Source organism: Macadamia integrifolia, chromosome 10 (genome assembly GCF_013358625.1).
Source record: "Macadamia integrifolia cultivar HAES 741 chromosome 10, SCU_Mint_v3, whole genome shotgun sequence".
NCBI classification, from domain to species: domain Eukaryota; kingdom Viridiplantae; phylum Streptophyta; class Magnoliopsida; order Proteales; family Proteaceae; genus Macadamia; species Macadamia integrifolia.
This window is the reverse complement of record NC_056566.1, coordinates 12822574-12847282: the sequence shown is the minus strand read 5'-3', so window position 1 is coordinate 12847282 and position 24709 is coordinate 12822574. Positions and strand designations below refer to the sequence as shown.

Genomic DNA, 24709 nt, shown 5'->3' with positions numbered 1-24709 from the left:
TAACTAAGTAAGATCGAAACTTTTCTAATGCAAACACAACCGTTAAAAATTCTTTTTCAGTGGTTGTATAATTGAGTTGTGCATCATTTAAGGTCCTACTAGCATAGTAAATGACAGTGGGCAATTTATTAATCCTTTGACCTAAAACTGCTCCTATGGCAAAATCTGAAGCATCACACATCAGTTCAAAAGGTTCAGTCCAAACAGGTGGTTGAACAATGGGTGCATTGGTCAACTCCTTATTAAGTTGTTTGAAGGATTCTAGGCACTCTTTGGAAAACTCAAAAGTCTGATCTTTGACAAGTAATGAAGTGAGAGGTCAGGCTAACTGACTAAAGTTCTTAATAAACCTTCTGTAGAAGCCTGCATGCCCTAGAAAAGACCGGACATCCTTAACAGATTGAGGAGGTGGTAAATTATCAATTAAATCCACTTTGGCTCTATCTACCTTAATTCCCTCCTTGGATATTACATGGCCTAAAACAATACCAGATTTAACCATAAAATGACATTTCTCCCAATTCAAAACCAAATTCTTAGATATGCACCTTTTCAAAACTAGGGAAAGATGATGAAGACATTCAGAATAGGAATTCCCATGAATTGAAAAGTCATCCATAAATACTTCTAAGAATTTTTCGACCATGTCAGAAAAAATGCTCATCATGCATCGTTGGAACGTAGCAGGGGCATTGCAAAGCCCAAAGGGCATACGCCTGTAAGCAAATGTTCCATATGGGCATGTAAAAGTGGTCTTATGTTGGTCCTCTAAAGCAATTGGGATCTGGTTATAGCCGGAATATCCATCAAGAAAACAATAGTATTCATGTCCAGCTAACCTCTCTAACATCTGGTCAATGAATGACAATGGAAGTGGTCCTTCCAGGTTACCACATTAAGTTTTCTGTAGTCTATGCACACTCTCCACCCAGATTGGACACGAGTTGGAATTAATTTATTATTGGCATTGGGAACTACAATCACACCAGACTTCTTAGGCACTACGTGAACTGGGCTTACCCATTGGCTGTCAGAAATAGGATAAATTATTCCATGATCCAAGCACTTTAGGATCTCTTTCTTAATAGCTTCCATCATCACTGGGTTAGCTCTTCTTTGGGGTTCCGTGGATGGTTTGGAATCCTCCATAAGATGTATATGATGTTGCACAATAGAAGGGCTTATACCCTTGATATCAGCCATGGTCCAACCTAGGGCTTCCTTATTATCTTTTAACACTTTAAGTAACTCCTCTTCCTGGCTAGAAGTCAAATTTGAAGAAATTATTACAGAAAGAGTCTGGTCAGGCCTTAGGAAAGCATACCTCAAATTAGATGGCAACTCCTTAAGATCTAGCTTAGGGGGCTCAACTATGGAAGGTTTGGGAATGGAATTGGAAAGGGGTCCTAAGGGCTCCACAGGTGTGAAGACTCAAGACTTCAGAAAAGAAATTTTCACTATCATCATCCAACTCATCCATACACTCTTGAATTCTGAATCAAAATCAATATCAAAGTTGGTAACTAAATCATCAGAAAAATCCAGAAAATCCTCAAGCATATTGATCTCTTCTTCCATATGTGGTTGCTTGCCAATCCTAAACATGTTAAACTCAACAGTTTGGTTACCAAAAGATAATCTTAGGAAACCATTTCGGCAGTTGATTAATGCATTACTAGTAGCCAAGAATGGTCTTCCTAGAATTATTGGGATCTCATCCTTGGTTGAGAAGGGCTTAGTATCTAACACAATGAAATCAACAGGGAAAATAAATTCCCCCACCTTTAGTAAGACATCCTCAACCATCCCTTTAGGAATCTTAACAGACCTATCTGCCAACTGAAGAGTAGTTCCAGTGGCTTTCAATTCTCCCAATCCTAGTTGCTTGTACACATGGTAAGGTAAAAGATTCACACTTGCGCCAAGGTCAAGTAAGGCATGCTCAATGTAGGTGTTGCCTATGACACAAGATATGGTAGGGCTCCTTGAATCCTTATACTTGGCTGCTATAGGCTGAGTAATTATGGAACTAATGTTACCTGCCAAGAATGCCTTTTTGGGCACACTAGTGATACGTTTGTGAGTACACAAATCTTTCAGTACCTTTGCATAGGCGGGGATCTGGGATATGGCATCCAAAAGAGGGATGTTCACTTCTACCTTTTTGAAGACTTCTAAAATTTTATCCATGGAAGCAGTCTTCTTTTTGTGTACCAAGCGATTAGGAAATGGGATAGGATGAACATAAGGACTGTTAGGGATTTGCCCTTGTTCAGAAGAATCATTTTTGGTTTCTTCAACCAAATCATCTTTAGTTTCAGAAAAATCTTTAGGTTCATCAGACGAACCTGGAACAAGAGGCACACTTGTGTCCTCAACTGAAGGAGAGTTAACAGGAGTAATAGATGAGGAAGATTTAGGAACGCTCTGTTGGTACTCTCTACCACTCCTAAGGGCATAAAAAACATTACATTGGTTAGAGGGCCCTTGTTGGGTCTGACCTTGTACTATATTCAGTGGTGCATTAGTTGATGTTTGTGAACTAACAGGCTGATGATGCCTAGGGTTAGGCTCTGGTTGACTGGGTAAAGTTCTCTTTCTCCCTCTCACGCATAATTGAGACAACTTGAGTGAGTTCTCTCGTAAGATTTTGATGGCTTGTCATGAGGAGGGCCATATTTTTTTCCAAGTCACTTATTCTACTTGCCTCTCCAGTGTTGGTAAACCCAGGGGATTGCTGATAAGATGATAGGAGAGGGGCCCTAGGAAAACTAGCCTGAGGTCCTACATTTGACTTAGGAAAAGTATTTTGAGAAAAATATTATTGTGCAAAGGGAGGCCTTTGGAGTCCAGGTTGACCTTGATTATGGAAATTGGAGGCTTGGTTGCCCTGATTCCAAGAGAAATTTGGGTGATTTCTCCATCCTGGATTGTAGGTGTTACTATATGGATTATTCTGGTATAAAGCATTAACATTATCATTAGAAGTGCCCCTAGAGGTGTTGGGGCATTCTTCTATGACATGTCCAGGGGATTGGCACCAAGCACAAATCTTAACCAAATTGACTGATGATGGCTCTCTAGGAACAATAGCCTCAATTCTCTTGATTAGGCTATCCAAATGGGCTTCCTTGGCTACTATCCCATCCACAAAATATCCTTTTCCTCCTATGGTTCTTTCACTCTCTTGGGTTGATTCCCACTCACGGGTTTTGTCAGCTAAGTCAAGTAAGAATTCCCATGCCTTTCCTTCATCTGTAAAGGATGTGAATCCCTCAGGGCACATAGACTCTATCATTTGTTTAGTTGGGTAATCAATACCCTGATAAATTATTTGACATAAATGCCATAGGTCTAGGCCATGGTGAGGGCATTCTTGGAGTAGATCCTTGAATCTCTCCATAAGTTTGGAAAATGACTCACTAGGCTTTTGCCTAAACTGAAGGATATCACTTCTAAGCTTATTGGTCTTGTGAGTTGGGAAAAACTTCTTAAGGAAGACAACTGTGAACTGTTCCCATGAGGTTATGGAATTTGTGGGTAACCCATACAACCACTTCTTAGCTTGGTCTTTCAATGCAAAAGTGATAAACCTAAGCTTAACAGCATCATCAGAAAGCTGTTGGATCTTAATTAGAACACATACCTCTTCAAATTCCCTTAGAAATAGATATGCATCCTCAGAGGTCAACCCATGGAAGTGGGGCAACATAGTGATGTATTGAGATTTGAGTTCAAAATTATTGCCCTAAGCTTGTGGTAGAACTATGCAGGAAGGTTGGGCTATTCTAGTAGGATAGAACCTATCTTTCAGAGGTTTAGGTGAAGGGTTTTGCTGTTGGTCTCCCATATTGAAGGGTTTTAAAGAGAGCAAACGTATAGGGTCACTACTTGTTGGATCTCTTCTTTCTAACCGATTCTTAGTATTACGTACCCACCTAACACTCATGCAACAGAAAACTACCCACAACTAAAGTAAGACAAGTACAAAAGAATGGATAGAAAAACTTTTTTTTTTAATGATTTTTTATTTTTTTTTGGCTTTTTAGGAGCTTATCGATAGGGATCCGGGGTTGCTCAGGTTAATTCCTGAGGTATTGCTACAGGGCAAAACCTGTCTTTATCATACTGTGAGGTATGGCGACCTCTACTGATACAACTATTATTGCAAGTTGCTCTTCTCAGAAATTCAATAAAAGAAAAGGAAAAACAAAATAAAACAAACAAAGCACTTCGATTTACCAAAAGAAAGCGAAAAATAACATGGAACTGTCTCCCCGGCAACGGCGTCAAAAACTTGTTTAAGATTTTAAATGTAACCGCAAGCGTACTGATCAGTGTAGCTACGGGTCGAACTCAGGGAGAGCAGCCACTTTATTTTTTTTCTTTTAATAATGGGAAAGTGAACCTATTAATGGTTGTGATCTAATTCTAACTACCTTCCTAAACATATATATCTAAAATAACATCCTAACCATTCGTCATCTAAGAATTTAAAGACACAAGCCACGCAATTAAAATTAAATATATAAATAACTGAAAATAAACAACCCACGCAATTAAAAAAAATAATAAAGAAAAAAAATGCTGAAATAAAAATAAAGTAAAAGAAAGGGGATAAAGCTAGAGAGAGACTCACAAGTAGGTTCTCTACTTAGCCCAAGGGATGCATCATAATATGAGCTTCCCTACTTGACCAGAGAGTCACTCTTACAAGGGTTACTCTACTTGGCTTTAGGGAAAAGGAGACAATTAAAATAAAAGCAATAAATTGATGGTTCTATGGCTAGGAGGGGCAAAGCCAACACATACACTAGCCATGAACCTTGGGGGAAAGGGATAGCAATAATGTAATGACTGAAAATAAAATCCTAAATTAAGAAAGAAAGGGTAGTCAGAAGAGGGAATGAGAGGGGGGAGAGAAGACTACTGAAGGAGCCTACTTACTTGAATCAATGCTTGAACTTGAAAAAAAAAAATATTGCTCCACGGCTCGTGATCTTGTCACCTAGATCTAAGCCTAGAACTATAACTTAAAAAATTACAACTCAATTGCATAAATCATAAACATAAAAAGGCTGAATAAAAATAAAAGAGTGCTTGCATTAATTGACATAAAAAAACTATTACAAAAGTGATTAAAGCAAAAATAGAGAAGAACTAGAACTAAAGAGAGAGAGAGAGGGAGAGAGAGAGCAACTAAAAAAACTAGAAGAAGAATGAATTGTGTCTCCTCCTCTTACATGAGTTGTATTTATAGGGAATGGAGAGGTAGGGTAATAATTTTCTCTTTCCTAAAAGAGAGAAACCCACAATTGATTGTGAGATCTTTTGAGTCCAAAAGTGCTAAGATGGAGGAGAGAGAAGAGAGAAATAAATTTTGAGAAATTTCCTATAATTTTTTGCTTATTTTCTTTCCTTTTTTTTTTCTAATTTATTTTTCTTCTTTTTTCTCTCTCCTAGGGACGATTTTTTTTTCTTCCTTTGTGTGATTTGGACAATCTTTGGTGATGATGTGGAGGAGAGAGAAGATTTGGACAATTTTTGGTTCTCCCCTTTTTTTCTCTTTCCTTTTTTTTCTTCTCTTCTTGCTTCCACGATTTTGCTTTCCTTTTTTTTTTTCTTTTTCTTCTCTTCTTGCTTCCACGATTTTGCTTGCTTCTAATTTGATGTGGAAATCCCCTCCATGACCTTAGTGCTTTAAGTGAATGAAAAGCAGGAAATCTTCAACAAATTCTCTAAAAAAAAAACAACCATGATATTCGAACTTGAGACCTCTTGGTGAGCAAGGGAATTTTGTACACCATAGCTCACCAACTACACTAGGTAGTTGTTGTTACCAAAAACAAATCTTTAATCACTTAAGGATGTGGTCCATCGATCCTTGTTGGCATTTGGAGTATTCCTTGTACCTCTGGGACAATTACAAACGGGCTGGTTCTGCATCTCGATTCAGTTTTGATCCATTATTATTTTTATGGCCTGAAAAGAATAATCATTTGTACGGGTGACCAAACTAATGTGTACTTTTAATTGAACACATCCATCTTGCTCAAAATTTTGTCCTCTTCGCAACCATGGAAAGAAATAGGACCTCTTTACGTGTAAAATTGAAGATATAGCGCCTGATAATCCTTAAGGCCTTGAAAATATAAAACCTACAAAAAGAGAGTAAAACCCAAGGTATCTCCATTCTAAATATGTAAAATGCATGTTTTACTACCCTAGATTTCACACATAAATGTGTTCATCAGTAGGCTTAGATTAGATGGGTTTACGAGTTTTTGGCAGGCTCAGGGTACATGGGCTAGTTTAAAGAAAGAGAATATGGGCCCAGCTTCAGTACATGGGCTTTGGGTGTGGTGAAATCATAGTTATTAAATACGCCGAATTATTCGCGAATAATTCGTGCGAACAGAATTTTTTCGAATTAAACGAAAAATTCTGACTAAATCCGAATTATAAATAAAATTTGGTAAAAATCGTGATTTTTTCTAATTGGATTTAAAAACACGAATATATCGGGTCGAACCGTTTTAAGCCGAATTATTTGGTTCAAACACACTTTATTAAAATAAAAAAAAGTTGAATAACAAAGCCCAAAAGCCAAAACCAAGGGTTTATTATTCTCATCTTCTTCGTTCGGCTTCTCCCAAAACCCACTTCTTCGTTCTGCTTCTCCGGTTCTCCCCCAGATCTTCGCTGCTCATAACTTCATCGTGAGTTCGTGAGGGTAGGTGAGTTCGTGACTCATGAGGTCAGGGACTCAGGGGTGCGGCGGTCGACTGGTGCCGAACTGCCGACAAATCTTCACTCCTCTGACTAATCTGACTCTTCTCAATCTCTCTTACAATCACTTCTCTGAAAGTAAAATCTCAGATTCTCAGTTCTTTGCAAAGTTCAATTTCTCAAGCTTTCTTCACTCGGGTTTGCTTCCGGACCATAAGGGATTCAGAATCAAGGCTGTGATCTTTCTCATCGGTTTCCCAATCTTTATTATTCTGTTAGTTGGTTGTTGGGGTTGGCTCTGCTTCTACCGGCCGGATATCTTGCCATCAGTCTTCCGGCAACGGCACAAATTCAAGCCGTCAATGCTGAAAGCAGCAACAGAAGGGTTCTCAGAGAGAAACTTGGTGCGGCGAGTGCCGATTGTTTATGCTAGCTTCTCCCCTAAATTTTCGCCGCTCTGTTTCAGAGGTTGGTTTCTTCAGAGGTTGATACCAAAGGTTGGTTTCAGAGGTTGATACTCTGGTAGTCGTGAGTTGTGACCCATGAATCGTGACTCCGGTCACTTAGACTTGAGTCTCTTGACTCTTCTCTGCTGGTTGCAGCCTTGCAAGTATGTGTTCTTCAATTTTAAAGATCTATAATTTCTTACCGTGTTAAAGATCTAATGATTTTTTGGTTTCTTCTATTGAAAAGATGGCAGTATACAAGATATATGTTGTAACTAACAAAGTCTGTTTGTATAGTTATCCCAACTTTTCTTTTGTTGTTTTTGTATTCACTGTACAGTCTTGGGGTTTGATATAATGTGGTTTGGCAGAAATAAACCTGAAAATTAATGTGTAGTGTTAGATATATTGAGCTGCTTAAATGTTGAGAGGAGACATTATCATCCTATGTGTGTATTATGGAAAATCCATAGTTGTCTTGCATGCATGTCAAACCACGGTGTTTCATGAACCATCTGAATTCATGGATGACAAGTTGATATGTGAGATTAATTTACTGTTGTTTGCACCTGTTGCACTTCTCTCTATTTGCATTCTTGTGCTTTCCCTTTGCCAGTACAAAATAGGTGAATCTAGTAATATCTCCATGCCATTGTACAAAAAATAGGGGCAGATTGAATGTGGCATAGGGGCTGGGTCTACTAGTTTGACAGCTTTGGGTTGGAAAAATTAAAGGAAAGAATGCAATTTTGAGTGAAGGGTTGTTTGATGCTTATTTTTCTCTGTTGATTGTATTGTACCTTTGGTCATGCATTGTGAAAAGCTATGCATGTTAGTGGGATTTGAAAACTTGATTCTTTAATTATCCAGAGGCTATTTGCTTATGTAATGTAATTATTAATATGATATATTTGTTTGTTTATATGAAATGATTTATGTTGTTGTTTTTTTTTTTTTTTTTTTTTTTTTTTTTTGTGTTTCAACTTCAACTTGATAGTTCACATTTCAAATGCAAATTTTGTGAAAAACAAGTTTATGGAGGGGTCACTCGACTCAAGTATCATTTAGCTAAGGTTAGTGGTCATGATGTTGCCTCTTGTGAGAAAGTATCAGATGATGTCCAAGCAAAAGCTCTTCTTGCTATTAATTCTGAATCAAGTAGCAAAAAGCGGAAGAGTTGTACCAGTGGTGAGAGTATAGTTGGTTCTTCTCCTTTGACTCCTTTAACTGTAACTAGTCAAAGGCAGTCCATAATAGAGGAAATGATCTCTAAGATGGACAAATCAACTTGGGAGAAATCTCTTCGTGACCTTTTTATTAAAAATAACATTTCTTTCAATGTTGTTCAATCGGATGCTTTCATCAATTTTGTGAAGTGCACAGTCCGTTATGGTCCTAGTGTTCATATTCCAAGTTATGGAACCCTTCGTGGAAGAATAATTCCTGAAGCAAGAAAGGACCTTGAAAAATATGCTGAAGAAGTAAAATTTTTTTGGAAGCAAACTGGTTGCACATTCATGTCTGATTCATGGACTGACTTGAAGAAGCGGTCTTTTCTTAATGTGATTGCTTATTCCCCGGGTGGTGCTCTCTTTTTGAAGTCAAAGGAGTGTTCTCATGCTAGATTGACTGCTTCTTATATATTTGATATTCTTGACAGAGAGTTTCAAAGTATTGGCCCAAATTTAGTGGTTCAGCTAATTTCAGACAATACAACCAATTATTCAAGTGCACTTGATATGCTTACTGGAAAGTATCGTTGGTTGTTTAAGACTCGATTTGTAGCCCATGGTATCAATCTAATGTTCAAAGATATCTATGAAAAGGTTTTTTGGGTTCAAGAAATTTTTGATGAGGCGAAAAAATTATTGACTACTTGTACAAGTCAATAATTGTCTTACAGTTGATGAGGAGTTTCACAAACAAGGATATAAAATATCCTTGCAAAACTAGATTTGCTTCAAACTTTTTAATGCTTCAGTCAATTGTTGAAGTGGAAGAGATGCTTAGACTCCTAGTTGCATCAGCTGAGTGGAGGAGTCTAAGAAATTCGAGATCTTTAGAAGCAGATCGAGTAGTGGACACTATTCAAAGGGAGTCGTTTTGGAATGATTCAAAAGAGATTTTAAGATTTATGGAACCAATCATTCGAGTTCTCCGTTTGGTTGATGGTGATGGGGCTACATCAAGGTATTTGTATGAAGCAATAGAAAGAGCAAGAGAGGTATTGGGGAAGCTTTATGAGGAAGACCACCGGTATGACCAAATTTTGAAAATCTTTGATAATAGAAGAGATGAAAATATTTTGGGTATCATTCACTATGCAGCTGCTGTTTTCAACCCCACTTATTTTTTTAGTAAAAGATTCAAAAAGATTCCTCAAATGAAAGATGCAACAGATTTCATTGGTGAGATAGTGGTTCCATAAGATGAGAGGAGAGAAAATTATGGACAGCTGGCAGTATACCAGATGAAGTCTAGCACTCTTTTTACTCCTGGTGCCAAGATGATGATAAAAACTAGTCATCCTCGTAAGTGTAATAATTACTTTCTTTTTAAAATTTTTAGTTTATTGTTTCTTATGTGAAAATTACTTGTCTTTTAAAATTGTTTATTTATATATATATATATATATATATTTTGCCAATGACAGGGGTTTGGTGGCATATACAAGGTGATGCTATTCGAATATTGAGCCAACCATGTAGTTCTTCGGCTTGTGAGAGAAATTGGAGTGCCTGAGATGCAACACAAACCAAAAAGAGGAATAGATTGTCAGCAGCGATGTTAGATGATTTAGTCTATGTGAGAATGAATACATTGATGATGGAAAAAAGGGGTGAACTTGAACAGAAAAACATGTTACCCATTAATCTTGACAATATTAATGTCAATGATTTTGATCAGCGCATTAAGGACGTTGATAAAGAGCTAGAGAGATTGTTGGATGATGTGGATGATAGCATTGCTGAAGACTTGCTATTTGGTGCAAGTGCTAGTTTTACTAAGAGCGAGACTCAACCCCCAGATAGTATATAATGATTTAGTTGAGTACTTAAGTTATGGTGATGTAATAACTATTGTTATACTTTTGTGGATGTTTTGCTTTATTTAGAATAGTTTTTCCTTTTAAGCATAAATGATGGAATTATGTAAGTCATGGACTCATGGATTGAATGATGTGATTTTGAACTTTTATGTTCCTACAGGATAATTGGTAGAAGCATTAAAATATGCATTAGAAATTGAATTACTGTAACCATTGCTTTCATCACTCAATGACAACTTTTTTCTAGTTTTTTTACTGTATTGTATATTTGAACTACAATAATTTTCTCTTTTTAGGTGTACATATCAAATTAATTACAATAACGACCGAAGTTCAGGGGGTGGCAATGCAATTTTCTCTTTTATAATACTTAAAGACTATTTATCTGTCTCTCTTTCTCCTACTATCATACGATTTTTCCAATTCTCTTACTTTCACATGATTTTGCCTTTTTTTTTTAATACCATATATTATTTTCATCCACTTTCCTTTTTATACTAAAACTCTTCCTAAAACTCTTCTCTCTTTCCTTCTTTTCCTAAAACTCTTTCTCTCACACTCACTGATTTTATCCCCTTTTCTTTTTTAATTAAAAGTCTTTCTTTCCTTTTCGTAGAAAAACTCTCTCTTTTTCTTTCCTAAAACTCTTTCTCTCCTCCCACTCTTTTTTTTTTTTTTTTTTACCCATTTCTTTTTACCCACCTCCTCTCTCACGTTACCCTCTTTCTTCCAACTTTATACTCTTCTGATTTTCAAGTTCCAATTTACAGTTTACATATTTCATGAAATTTTTTATTAAAGAAAAAAAAAAAAGGGGTCTTCTCCCCCTTTCGAATATATTTACATCATATATTGATGACATAGAACTTTTGATAAACACTAGGTTTAGTGTATATGAGAACCTCTCTTTGCATTCAACTTGATTGTGATAGGTTCACACAGGAGGGGCAGAGCACGAAGGTTCAAGAAGTTATATGCTAGCAAGGAAGTCGTTCTTGTCCTTAACATCTTTTGGGATTATACCAGTATGAATATATTGACAATGGAGTGGGTAGATGTTGTGTGTCAGAAGCAATTGCGAAACAAGGGTTGAAGGTCCAGGTAATCTTCTTGCAATGCTTAGAGGAAAAGCTTGTTTTTCTTGATTTTGGAATGATAATATTTAGGGAGAAGCAAGGTTGCTATTATTCTGGCGTCTATTCCCTGTATGACCAACCTACTCACTCTCTTACCATTGTGCTTCAGAACTCAAGTTCGCTTTCATAAGGTATAACAAACTTGCTCCCTGATTCTGATTTTTTTTGGTACAATGTTTTGGAATTATAGTAAGATTAGTATGTGTGTAGCAGATCAAGCCCAAACCTTCAATATTCCTGTCCCCAATTAAATGAAAGATGAGTTCCATACGATAAGTCATTGTACCTTTTTTTTTTTTTTTTTTTAATATAACGATATATCTAAGTAAGTGAAGAACCTAGCCGCCTGCTTGAAGTAAAGGATGAAAGAGTTAACTTATTCCTAAATAGGCTTCCTGGAATGATACTACTTATTTTGTATACACTATTTTAAGTATAGTTTCCTATACTTATTATTTTGTAACCATGGTAGTTTCTTTTTTTTATGCTCTCAAACTCTTATTGCATGATGAGTTGCTACTCATTATATATCTCTGCATAATAGTTTGGAAACATCCCTGCTACCTTAATAAGTCTGGGAGAAAAAAATCTGTTGGGTCCTACTGTTACCTTGATGATTAACCTAATTTCCATTACCACCAAAAGGAAACATGTTTTTAGTATTGGTAATAGAGCCTATACTTCTTATTTTGTAACCATGATTCTTCCTTTTGACTCTGCTCTGAAAAGGAAGCCCTTTTTTGTTCTTTGATTTCGGCAACCTGCTTCTAACAACCAGCAAGTTGGCATCTTGAGTTTATTACTTTATTTATTTATCTTCAAAGTTTGTAATGTCGATCTTTAAGTCTGTAGCCTTATATTTTTGTTATTCAAATACTTGGCTCTAGATTCTGTAAATGGTCTTTGCTAAGTTTCTATTTTGTATTTTACTTACTTTGAAATAGTTTCTAATTTCAGAAATTTGATATTGGTTTTTTTTAACACAGTCTGAGGTTGAAATTCCAATCTACGAAACAAGGTTGATGTAAGCTATTAAGACAAAATTTCTTTTTATGAATGTGAAAGGTATATAGCTACATTTCCTGCAAAGCCCTGTGGATTAATGGTGTTTTGTGGTGGATTCTACAAGTTTCTAGGATGGATCATTTTTATGTGTTCAGTCTGCTTTCTTTTGAGATTATACCTAAAAAGCTATTAAGTTACACATCTTACATGATAATTGATATCCATACAATTTTTCAAATGATTATTAGAGATAATATACAATAATGGATGGGGAATGTTTCATTTCATTGCATTGTTGAACGAAGATAAAAAAGAAAGACATTAAGCATGTCTTTTGGCTTTTTTTTTTTTTTTTTTGATAGGTGTGGCCTTCTATGTTTAGTAATACTTGCCATTATAATTGTATGGAATTATCTCTTCTTAGACATCGTGTGAGATACTTATGGAGAATACTATCAAAAGGAAACATGTTAATTGTATTTGTAATAGAGCCTATACTTCTTATTTTGTAATCATGGTTCTTCCTTTAGACTTTACTTTGAAAAGGAAGCCTTTAATGTTCTCTGATTTCGCTAACCTGATTCTAAAAACTAGCAGGCTATTACTTGTTTTATTTTTGAAATTTCAAATTTTGATATTTCTTAAGTCTGTAGCCTTAATTTCTATTTTTTGTTCAAATACTTGGCTTAAGAAGCAACGAAAGCTCTTTGCTAAGTTTATATTTTTCTTTTTTTACTCTGAAAGTAGTTTCTAATTTCAGAAATTTGAAGTTTACTGGTTTTTGTAATAGTCAGTCATTAATGGCATACTAAGACATTATGAATATAGTGGGCATGTGGAAAAAAATCTTTCATAACCTCAACCTTTTCAATTCCTGAAAATAAAGCTACCTAACAAAATTTATTTTCTTATTTCTTCGATAGCGAACACAATATCATCTCTTTGGCAATTCACAACATCATTTTTTAAGAGTTGCAACTAATGGTAAGCTGGTTCTTTTATTACACCCATCATGAGCAATAGCAGTAGAACCAATATTGGCATTTAGTGCTAAGTCTATTGTGATATATACAGTTGCGAAGGTGGTGGTTGTTATCTGAACATTTCTCTTTTTCAAGCATAGTTTAATTGATTTGAACTTGCTAAAGTTGGGGTGCAGGCATAGTTTAATTGATTTGAGTTCCATGGGTTAAAGACCAAGTACCAACTTAGTTGTTAAGCCCATCTTTGGCTTAATCCATTTACACTATGGGATCTTCTTTGTTATGCCCATCTCTGCATCATTTTATTGGTATTCCCGCTTCAAGCTCATTTAAGGGACCAATTTTAAAGAGGGTCGATTTAAAGTTAAATAGATTTGTAGTCCGGTTAAGGCAAGTTTATAGTAGCCCGATTAAAGCCTGAGACTGACTGACTGACCCGATTATCGACTGTACCATACCTGCCCTAGTTAATCCAATTTAGCTAAACGGGTGTTCATAATGTAGCCCTAGAAATTGGCTGAGCCCTTCTAGGCCCAACCGAGACCGGTTTGGACCAACCGCTTGACACCCCTTACCCAAGCGTATATTAGTGTATCATGTTGTAACCAACTCTAACCAACCATGTGTGTGTGTGTAATATCATAGTGTAAGGAATACTTAATCTTTACATGGTATCAGAGGGTTTATACTCTCACAAGTCTTTGTTCTTCGTTGTTCTTCTCTAATGACGTCTCTAGTACTAGAACCTTGCTTCTTCTTTAACAATGGTTTGTCATCTTCTCTCCACTTGTTGCTGTCAATGTTTCACCACATCTTCCGATCAAGCTTACTACTTTCAACTATGATCTCCTCGATTACGACGACAGAATCGTTTTGCAATCTTCTGTCTCTGAATTCGATTCTTCATCAATTATTATGGTGTCATTCGTTTTTGCTATAGTTCTATAGGAACGACACGATCAGCTCATTCTTAGATGGATTATTTCGTCTCTTTCTGAAGTAACGGTTCATCATATTGTCTCTGCTACCATAGCGCATGAAGCCTAGATGATCACTTCCAGGATCTTTGCTCCCTCATCATGCACTCGCGTGTTGGATCTTAAAGATCAGCTCTCTCGTGTTCAAAAGAACTTTGACTCTTACTAAATATCTTCTTTTAATTTGATCTATTGCTGACATCCTCGTGATTGTTTAGCCCATTTATGACAAAGATCTGGTGTTAGCAGCTCTTCAAGGTCTTAATATTAATTACCGAGACTTTACAACAACAATATGGCTTCGTGCTAAGCCTATGAACTTTGTTGAACTCACCGGACTCCTTCTGACTCATGAGAGCTATCTACTATCTACTCATAGTGATGTATCTTACTACTTTCTACTATGAATGTTACATCTACTGGATCTACTCCCTTTGATGCAAGGCAATCTGATTCTTGTAATGCAACTCTTTAGGACAATCAATATTGTGGTCGTTGCAATGATATTTATAGAGGCACCTATCATCAATCTTCTTAGCAACATCAAAATTTTGATTATGTTTCTTCGCACAATCCTCACGGTTCATTTTAGTCACGATCGTATTATGATTACAATGCTTAGGGTACTTGTCCCTCCACTCCAGGTGAATGCTCTCCATCTCCTTCCTTTTGGAATCAGCCTCATTCTACCTGGCAGATCTATAATATTACTGGACACACTGTATCTCACTGTCCTTACAGATTCAACCATGCATTTCTTGGTATGGCTGCATTTTCTGCTACTCCATCTTCTTCCTCAGGTTGGCTTCTTGATATTGGTTCTAATAACCATTTGATTGAAGATATCTCTAATCTTGCCTTAAACTTCTCCTTCTCATAGCTATGATCAAAAGTTGGGAATGGCCAAAGTTTGACCTCTCATGTTGGTTCCTCTGATTTCACAATGGATGATTGTTCCTTTCATTTATCTAATATATTATGTATTCCTCGCATTCATTGAAACTGATATCTATCAATAAGTTTGCTCTAGAAAATCATGTTATCTTCTTGATTAAAGACAAGGTGACAAGGAAAACATTATACTACTGCCAGAGTGAAAATGGTTTATACCATCTGCTGCTCTTCTGCTCCAATATTTCCTCCTCTCTTTCTATGGTCAGTGTTCGGACACCAATTGTGAATTGGCATCATCATCTTAGACATCATCCATACAAGGTTGTATGTTATCTCTTACAACAGTTTTATCTCCTTGTATCACATATGGTGACTGTTATCTTTCGTGCCTGTCAATGATCCAAGAGCCACAGACTTCCTTTTAAATCTTCTTCTTTTATTAGTTCAACTCCAGTTAAACTACTTCATTGTGATCTTTGGGGTGCTACACCTACTATTTTGATCGATAATTTTTGCTACTATGTATTGTTTGTAGATGACTTTAGCAAATATACTTGGGTCTTTCCCATTACTTTGAAATCTGATGTGCTTTCTATTTATATCTTTAAAGCAATGGTGGAAAGTTATTTCTCTTACTCCATTAAATCTCTCCAATATATGGGGAGGTGAATTTCAGAAACTTATACCTTTCTTCAATACTCATGGAATATACCCTCACATCTCATGTCCTCATGTTAAGTTTGTCTTGAATTCTTGACCTATTTTGAAGATTGATCCGATTCAACATATATTTGGTGGTGACCTGAATGAAAAGTTTTCTAAGATCTGTGATGGAAGCAGAGGGGTTGGGCCCATAGGCCCAAGCCTGGAGCCCATCACTGATCTCGTATGGGGGTGCGGGGGCTACGTCCCCACAGTATGGTTCAACTGGATTGACTGCGACCCGATGGGTCGACCCACGACTTAGAGTATATATAATGTACTGTTGCTTGTTGAGAAAGTCATTGTATTTTGGGGTTTTTTCGAGCTAGGGTTTCAGGGCGAGTTTTCTCGCCGTTGTTTGGGTGTAATCTCTCTTCTGCATAGTGAAACATCTTTTTCTTCGCCTGAGGACGTTGCACACCAACCTGTTGTGTAAACCTCGTTAAATCTCTATGTCGTGCGGATATATTGTCTCTTTATTTTTCGTGTTCTTGGTGTTTGATCCAACGCCTCATTCATAGGCCCAAAGTGGGGCTGCTGAGTGAAAACATCAACTTGTCGTTGAGAGGTCTAGCATTAATGTTTCATGCCTCTGTTCCTACAGAATACTGGACATATACATTTTTAGCTACTGTGTATCTTATAAACCAAATGCCAAATCCCCTACTTGGAAATATAAGCCCTCTTCAACGGTTGTTTCAAATCACTACTGACTATTCTTCACTCAGCAAATTTGGATGCTTGTGCTACCCCTGGCTGTGGCCTTACTCATGCCACAAGTTAGAGCCTCGCTCTACGCATTTTGTCTTTCTTATCTACTCTTTCTCTCTCTCTCACAAAGGTTACAAATGCTATGATCCTGCTTCGAGTTTCCTATACATCTCACGTCATGTTATGCTTGATGAAATTGTATTTCCATTTGTATCCTTGCCACGCTCTTCCTCTACTCTAAACCATTCTAATATCTCTGCTTGGTATGATGTATGTCCTCTACTTTCTTCATGTTCCTCACGACTCATTGATCTCCCTCCTTCAGATGTCTTGCAATCTCAAAAGGCCCATCCCTGATGATTCTAATCCTCTGTCCATCTTACAAGATGACATTCTATCTGTCCTATCTCAGCCCATTATCTTAGCCCAACCCAATATTTCATCTCCATATTTTGGGCTTCCCAACTTGCCTGTACATTCTGATTCTTTAGGCCTATGTGATTCCCAAAACCCACATGTTCAGATTATGTTTGTGTTACAGAGAACAACGCTACACAAACACTTTAGCCCCTGATCCAAATCTTCCAAGCTTGTCTTCTCCACCCGTCTTGGATGCTCCTATTCCTCCCTCTCATCACATTGTTACCCAATCTCGCACAGGCTCTCTTAAGCCACCACCTATCCGGCACAACCTCTCAGTAACCAAACATCCAATTCCCAAACCTGTAGAGCCTACCTATTACACACAAGCTCTGAAGTCAATTCCTTAGTGAGTTGTGATGAACGATGAGTTCATGCACTTCTCCGAAATAAGACATGGGTTGTGGTTCCTCCGTCTAATACATATAATTTTTCTTGGCACCCATTTTATTTCCTGGTGTTCTCACAAGTAAAAGACGGTGTTTCGGTCTTCTACTGAGGCCGAGTACAGGGTAGTGGCTACTGTTGCAGCTGAACTTCTCTGGTTACGATTCCTTCTTCAGGAGCTTGGTATCTACCTTAATTCTACTCTGATTGTCTGGTGTGATAACATTGGTGCAACATACTTGTCCACCAATCCTATTTTCCACTCTCGAACGAAATATATTGAAATTGATTTCCATTTTGTTAAGGAAAAGGTTGCTTCAAAGCAATTGATTGTCCGTTGTATCTCAACATTGGATCAAGCGGTGGATGTTCTAACCAAGGGACTATCTCGAGTAGCCTTTTCAGCATATCAAAGGCAAGCTCAATGTTGGATCTCCCTCACTGAGCTTGAAGGGGCCTGTTAAGGATAAGTGTTTATACCCAAGTGTACGTTAGTGTATTATGTTGTAACCAACTGTAACCAACCATGTGAGGTCAATTAGGTTGTTAGGATTATTCCTTCCCACTCGTAACAATGTATATATATATATATATATATATATGTGTGTGTGTGTGTGTGTAATGCCATTAGCTAATGTAATGTAAGGAATACTTAACCTTCACATTTTTTTAGCCCTAGGGTCGGTTTCATAATTTTACTTTATATTTTTCATACCAATTTTTTTTTTTTTTTTTTTTTACTTTATTTATTTGTAAACAAATTTTTTTAATATTTTTTTATATGTTTTTTCATATTAAATGTGGTTTTATGATTTTTTTTTTTAGTCTTCTTGATGTTTAGTGATGTACCTTCATTTTCTCATGCATTCATGCATTAGGGTAAAGTTTTTGCATGGTGATGGCATACTCTATAATTATGTATATCTTCTTATGTATAATATGTTTTATTTAAAATTTTTCTAAACTAATCGGTGTTTTTTTAGCCAGTCGCCTTTGGTTTGTGGTTCTAACCTTAGATTTGTTTTAGTATCTTTAATTTTATATATTTTTTTATTTTTATGGATTCTTGTATTTTATGTTTTATTTAGTTTTTGACCAATCAATAAGAAGATCGATGTAACCAAGTTGACCTGGGCGCCTTACACCTTCCTCGAACCACAACATGACCTGAACCTTCGATTTGGTTTGACTAGTCTCTATTGGTACCATCATGGAGTCATTTTTTTGTAGTCCTATACCCTTATCTAGGTGGTAATTTCCTATTTGTTTCCTCTCTTTCCAAAGAGATGAAGATCGTTTCTTGAGAACACCTAGGTATTTTTCCCTTCCTGCTATTAGGGTTGAGATTTATTGTTCTCACAATGATCTCTTTTTCAAATGGATGTGAAAATTTCCTTCCTAAATGGTGATCTCCAGAAAGAGGGGTATACAAAACCACCATCAGGATATTCTCATCGTCCACATGAGATGTGTCATTTACGGCAATGCCTTATATGGCTTTAACATACTCCCCAAACCTAGTTTTCTAAATTCAATTTTTACAGTCTCTAAATTTGTTTTCTCAATGAGCCCACATAACAATGCTCTTTTATTCGTGCAAAAGGACTGTACCTATACTACTTTATGAGGATGTTATGCTTATTACATGGAAAGACATTGCTAGCATATATTTCTCTATTAGCATTTGAGATGAAATATTTTGGGTTGTTACGATATTTTCTTGTCACTAAAATTACCTCTGTCACTAATCGATATTCTTGTCTCAGACCAAGTATACATCTAATCTATTGTCTTGAGTAGGATCACTAATAATAAAATAGTTTACACTCATGTTGAATTAACACTAAGCTATAAGCAATTGATGGAGAACCTTTGGTTAATGCTACCCTCAACTGTCAGCTTGTTGGTAGTCTTGTGTACTTGATAGTCACTCATCTCGACATCGCTTGTTGTCTATGTTGTCAGTCAGTTCATAACTGCCCTCTGATCCACTCATTTTATGGTTGTTCTTCAAATTCTTTATTAGATCAAGTACACTACCCTGTGTGGCGTACTATAATTTTTCTCTCGATCGGAGGGCTTATTCTAATGTTGATTGGGTAGTTGGTGATTCTGTTATCTCCTGCCACAATAAGAAACAAAGTGTCGTTGCTTGTTTTAATACTGAGATGTGGTCTTGCATATGCAACTTTTGAACTTATTTGGCTACGTTGGCTACTTCAACATGTAAACATGTCACCTTCTCAATTCCAACCCTTATCTATTATGACAATAAGAGTGTTAATCACTATGATGTGTTTTATGAATACCTTAAGCATATTGAAATAGATTGTCATTTTTTTCGTCATCATTTGCTTCTTGGTGTTCACTCTTCCTTTTGTTCCATTCATGCATCAACCTACAAATTATTTACCAAAATATATCCTCCCGGTCATTTTCATTCATTGGTGTCAAAACACAACTTGGTTTTCTCTTATCTACCTTAAGTTGGAGGAGGTGTTGGTATAATATTTTATTGTTATTCTATATATTGCTATATATGTAATATTGCCATTAATTTTGTTTCTTTTTTTAGACGTTGCCATGTTAAGTGACACTCTCTTGTATATTATCATCATTTGTAATAGAATTGATATAGTTTTCACCAGAATTATCACATTATGTCTCATTTTTATCCAAGATGATCTACCAAATGAGATGATACTTGTGCTCCACGTGCTTGTTCTTTTAATGAGCACTAAATTCCTTAGCTTGACTCCTCTGCTATCACAAAACATCAATATAGGGTGTTCTATGAGGTCAGGTAGTACCTCCATATCGGTTAAGAAATTTCTCAATAACATCCCTTCTTTGGCTACTTCACAATCTACCAAATGGTTAGCTTCAACTATGAAATCTGTAATTGGCTTCTACCTTCTCCATATGACTGTCCCTCTTCCTAAAATAAACAAATCCCAGAATTGGACTTCTTGTTATTTTACCAATTTGGAAGTCTAAATTATTATAAACAAGGAAATAATCCATTATCATTCTCAAGTTCTTTATAATACACTTGAAAACAATCCAATATTCTGATCTAAGATTAGACTGATATTTACCAACCACATTAACCTCATGACGTATATCTGGGTAGTGCACAACAGTGCATAGATGAGGCTTCCCACTGCCAAAGCATAGGGAAGACCTTTCATAGTCTCTATCTCCTTAAGTGTTTTAGGGACATTGTGACTTTCACTATTAAGGATCCATTTCCAAATAGCAGAAATCAAGTCTTACACCAATTCAATCACAATCCCTTTAGATTTAGTACCCATATCTCGTAAGACTAAGGATTTCTTTGCCCAAGCTACTCAAGCCAAGGATTTCTCTTTAGTTGTATACATTGTACATATGAGCTACACAAGCTCAGTTTTGCGAACCAACTTCTTTACAAGCTTAAAATTGCACCAATGAAATCAGAATGATTCTCATTGGATATAGCTCAAACTCAATATTATTATTCTGTCTTTTTTTCAATCATCATTTGTTCAAGTAACTTCAATCTATATTTATAGTCAAATGATACGGATTCATCACTAGTTGTTTAGGCTAGCCGTTAGAGTCAACAATAGGATTCATCAAAAGTTGGAAGTATGACGACTGATACGGTCTTCTAAAATCAACTGAGTTCAAAGTATTTTCTGAAAGAAAATAAATACGAAATCGATTCATGGAGATCAATGAGCATGCACGATAAACACTACAAAGACAAGTTTTCGGCATACCTGAATCCATGGCTGAAGAATAAGAACTCCTCAATATCTTCTTGTATGCTCCTCGTACAACACGATCAATGTTGGTCTGGTCTACCCTCTTTCCCTTTTGCTTTTGGTCGTTAGCCTCACTTAATGGGTCAGTGATAACTATATATAAGGGTGAGGGTAGGGACCAACCCTGCAATAAAAATTAGGGTTTCCTCCCCATTAAGGAAACAATACCTTAGGTCCACACATAGTAATAAATATTTCATACCATTAAGGTGTGCTAATAGAATCCAATATCTCCATAGAGATCACTTACCAATAATATTGGATTCTTTCTGCTTACTCCATCTTTAGTCAACACCACTAAACCGGTTTTGGAAACAAATCTTTGACTATGCTAGTCCACTTAATAGAAAATCTTACAATCTCCCACTTGGGCAGCATATGTCACAAGTTTTAGATTTTAAAATTTATTTAAAACGACTTTTCGGTTTAGATAAACTGAATGTGGCCACAAACAAAACAGTGTCGAATGGAGTGCACCTTAAACCAAATGCCTTGGTCCGAATGAGAATTACAAACACCCAACCGTATTGATCATCACATCTAAAGCGATATGAGACCACACACGTCAAAGTGCTCATAACATCACCGACTTGGGCTGAACAGTATGAAAGTGTGGTATGGAAATAACATGCAATAGTGATCATCATGTCTATTTCCAAATTGGTCCTGGCTCGAAAACCAAATGAGCCATATGAGACAGATACCGAAGGTCTCATTAATTACAAGCGTCTCCCAAACGCTCAAGCTTTAGTGAAAGAAGCTCATTGAGACTGGGTCCGGATGTCCCACAACACTAGGACTAGACCTCAATCAAACGAGGATTTGCTAGCGACTAGATGTGTGTGTATTGACTGGAACCTCAGATACCGAATGAGGTAAATACACCACATATAACCTCAATTTTCTGGAGGAGGCAAACAAATAAGTGTATACATATAAACAAATGGCCATAATAAAAATGCATATAAATTCTTGAGAAGAATAATAATGCATTATATGTATAAACTAAAACTGAAAGTCAAATGCGAACATATTGAGCAAAACTCCCACTAATAAAATACATCAAAAGAACTAACAAGTTCTATATTAGTGATATGCTCTTGAAAGACTTTTGGAGTCAAGCCCTTAGTAAGATGATCTGCAATCATGTTTTTTGTAATAGTCTGTTCCATTGTAATCTGTGACTCTTGAACTTTCTCTCTGACAAAAATTACTTAATGTCAATGTATTTAGAGTTTGAAGTACTTTTACTGTTATGAGAGAAACAAACCGCAACGGAGTTGTCACAGAACATCCTCAATGGTTTAGATATAGAGTCAACAATCTGTAATAATATAGTTCTACAAAAATTTATAATTCATGAGCTTACTCCCACTGATCTTTAGATAGACCTATTCGATTCCTCCAATTTTCATAAAGAACCTTAGCTTGAACATAATTAACAACCACTGGCTTAGGAGGCTCATCAATTAAGATTAAAATTTATTATCATAATAGCCAGAGAAATATTAAAGGATTAGTTCCATTCCTTAAAATTGGAACTATTCAATTTTTTTTTTTATAACAGAAAATAGCTGAGAAGTCAAAGCTGACAAATATAATCATATATATTTACCAAAATATACAATATGCAATAACAAAAGGCATATTAAACTTCTCAACAATATAATTAAATCTGACTAATTGGGCTATTAATCAGATTTATCCCAGTATTGTTATCAATAACTGTAGGAAAATAGAAACTGGGGAAAGATCCGACGTCATCGGGGTCACACCTGTGGTGGCAAGATCGCCCAACACATAGTGGAATCTTTCACATGCAAGGCGAGACGCTCGAAACAACACCACTTTGAAGATTCCGTCACCTGTGGTGGCAAGACAAGAACCTCCAAAGCTATGAAGCCCAAAATGTCACCCTCACACTATCAAGCGAAACCGACCAAATGAAGATTCACCTGTGGTGGCAAGAGCACATCATTAGCCATATGGTTTCCTTGACTGCAATCCATCCTGAATAGTCAATAGTAATTTCACAATCTCAGTAACTAGCCCACTAAGTGGAAGCGTAATCACTGAAATTATAAAAAACCTATAGACTTGGATTGCTACCAAATGCCCGTGGGTTTAGATTTTGGATGCAAACAACAAGATGAGCTATTTTAATTTTTAATTAATAAAATATTCAACATAAGCCCACAAAAGCAACCCATTATAAACCCTAATAGTCAATATGGTAATACCATAATTTAACAGTTATCAAAGTGAGTACATTCTTAGTATGACAATTTTGTACTTCCAACCATTATCATAAATAAATAAAAATCTAAATATGGTATTTTCTATAATGAAAATATGCTAAATATGAAAGTTCATAATATTTATTCATGATAACAAAAAACACATGAAATATGTTACTTTATCCATAATTCATTAGATATACAAAGTTGTATACAAATATGAACTTTCAACCCAAATGACTTTAATATCCAACACAAATATTAGCCCATAAACTTTAAATTCAATCATAATAAAATCCCATTATTTTTTTAAGTCAAAAGAAAATTATTTAGCTAATAGGGCACATGAACCGAATAACTTATAGGCTAAAAACAACAATAAGTCTTTAATAAATAAAAGTAATGTTAACTTAGATCCATAGTAAGTATAAACAACTTCATAGGCTTGATACCAATAAGCCACTAAAACTTCAATGAGTTCATTTAAATCATTCAAATATAATATATCTGTTTTATCTTGATGAATTTTCAATAAAATTGAACTTTATCATAAGTACAAATATGACATATAAATTTGAAGAAATATTACTTAAACAATGCACTTGTGTTATTTTGAATCATAAATGGGTGTCAAAATTCATAATTATGTGTCTCATGACGAAACTTGATGTCACTGATGATAAATATAATATCGAAGAAAATATCAAAATACCCCAGATTGACTTAAAATTCATGAAACGACAAGTGTAGTATACATAATAAAACATGTATAATACATCTATCACCCTCAATAGGATAATAATTTATTCTCCCACTAATATAAGAGAGTGAAAACTAGATGACCCATTAAAAATATCAGTTATATGAGTCAAAATCAGTTCATAGTAAAACTGGACCTAACTGTTGGCTTGAACAAACATGGTCAAAATAGTCAACAACATAAATAGATTACAGAAATCATTTCAATAAACTAAAATGAAATGATTTTTTTTTATTTCACTTGCATAAACTGTTTATGATCTATCCAATCAGTAGACTTCAAAACTGGTTTTCATTGAAACTATGCTAAAAATAGTTAATAAATCATCAACATGTAGAAGCAACGTCGGATGATCTTGTGTTATAACATCTCAAATGTGAGTATAGATATCATCATTAATATTAATCTTTAAGATGTCAACTCTACCCACAAAGAATTTTCACTAAAGCCCATTTAAATAGACT

General features: G+C 35.8%; 1 non-coding gene across 1 annotated transcript; it reads left to right on the top strand.

The window, feature by feature from the left end:
• Window positions 1–3356: 3356 nt before the first annotated feature.
• LOC122092566 lies at window positions 3357–3463 on the top strand. The gene has a single exon (XR_006144219.1). It is a non-coding gene; the product is annotated as a small nucleolar RNA R71 (small nucleolar RNA).
• Window positions 3464–24709: the final 21246 nt, after the last annotated feature.